This window comes from Palaemon carinicauda, chromosome 22, assembly GCF_036898095.1.
Source record: "Palaemon carinicauda isolate YSFRI2023 chromosome 22, ASM3689809v2, whole genome shotgun sequence".
Classification (NCBI taxonomy): Eukaryota; Metazoa; Arthropoda; class Malacostraca; order Decapoda; family Palaemonidae; genus Palaemon; species Palaemon carinicauda.
In genome coordinates, this window is record NC_090746.1 from 40,146,479 (window position 1) to 40,148,526 (window position 2,048).

Consider the following 2,048-nt stretch of genomic DNA (forward strand, 5'->3'; position numbering starts at 1 on the left):
TAGTTCAACTATGGTGGGAAGTGTAGCAGTACGGACTACCTAGCAGAAGGACCCAACCAATCCCACAACCCGCCGGGAAGAGGTGGAGTTGTAGGACGGCGGACAGGGGTGTGATGGTAAGCTAACACAAAGGGATAGAGGGGGAGGGGAAAGGGTCCTGAGAGGGAGTGATGGGGGGGGGGGGAGACGTAGCACCCCCACACACTCCCAAGAGAAGGGTCTCTGTTTGTAGGCTAGCCTAACTAGGGAGGAGAGAACGCTCCCCAACCTAGGGTAGGTTAGCTCAGCTTAGGTACAGCACTAGTGTCCTGTCCTAAACTATAAACAGAATCCCACTGACTGTCCAACCTAGGCTAGGAGAACCATTCTCCCAGACTAGGCAAGACAGGGGTAGGACAAGTTGCTAGGCTACAGGGAGGAAGGGTCGTGACCCAACCAAGTGCAGACTAGGGGGAAGGGCAGAGCCCTTACACCTTCAGCCTCCAGCAAGGACCAGAAGGAGAAAAACATTCTCGTAAGGTGAGCTGGGGTGAACGACTATTACTCTGGGGTTCTGTCCCAACTCAAGCCATGAACAATGGCGAGGAGAAGGAAAGAACAATCCTAGCCTAACCTACCCGAATGCTATTCGAGGTAAAGAGGGCTAGGATGTAACCTAGGCTACCAGAGAGGGAGGAGATTACCTTAAATAAGGTAACTGGGGAGGTAAGGAAGCATACAAGGGCCCCAATGTTAGGTTAGGGGCAAGTGTGTCGATGGTAAGACCACCAAAACCCCTTGTATGGTCCCTAGAAGGCGAAATAGCACATGTGCAATCACTGAATCTTGTATGAATAAATGCCTAAATCTTCATTTCGTAAAATAACACTAGGAACACTTATTATATCATGCAGGAAGTAAACATGAACACTTTGGCGTCGAGCCTAGGGTTAGGCTAGTAGGCTAGCATAGGATATGGCTAACGCAGATTGCCGTAGAACAGTATCGGCATAATATAACCAAATCTTAGCAATGAAGACTAAATAACTAATGATAATTTAACTAGTTATTAGACCGGGAATGTTGTTCTGGCTAACTAACTAAAGCATGCGAGACGAACAACAGCGTCGAAACATGACGCCTCCGGTTGAGGCACAGCTCCGCCACTAAACATAAGATTTAAGAATAAAAAAATCGTTACTTTACGGCCAAAGCTTATTTAAACAATACAAGAACATGGTACTCAACTTTCCAGAAGAAGGCGAGGCTGAAGATTGCGACATGATGCAACAAAATAGCGAACACTGGGAAAAACAAGCTACGCAGGACGCTACAGAGATAGGAATGAAGTGGGCGGACGTGACGTCAGTCAAGAGGGCGGACAGCTATGGCTGCCGTTTGTTTACGTCGCGAGGTACAGTAACAGTAACGCCGGAGGATAACTTTGCTACGGCTGCTCCTATAACTTGCCACCTTATTCCCCTCGAAGCGTAAACGCTATGTGGGGTGCAGATAGCCATGTGGCGTGTCAAGCATACTGGTACTTCTGGTACTCGCACCAGAAGTTAGAATTCTGTGAAACCTTTAGTTTAATTCTCTGGGATTATCTACTGTAGTCATATATACCCTCAGGAAGCTGCTGAAGGAACCTTCCATCAGGACATCATGGCTTGAGCCCAAAAATCAGATTGCCCCCCCCCCCCCCCGGTAGGGCCCCCACCCCCTGGTTGGGAACCAGTAGCCTACCACTGATCTACAAGTTGAAAATTTTTAGCAATAACTAATAAGGCCTACTATGGTTATGGTATTAAATCAATGATTCATCATAGGCCTAAAGCCTATCTATAACAACATAGGTCTATTATCTAGATCTTGGCTCACAGTCACTATCCATAGCCATAGGGACCATTATGATCATAGAGCAACATCTACATAGCCCTTAGAATTTATCATAAATCATAACTTAGGCAGGTAGGCCTACATCAAGTTACATGCATTAATATTAGCAAGAAAAATTATGTTGATGTTGTGATCTATTGCTACCCTCCGACATCTATACTGTGTACGTT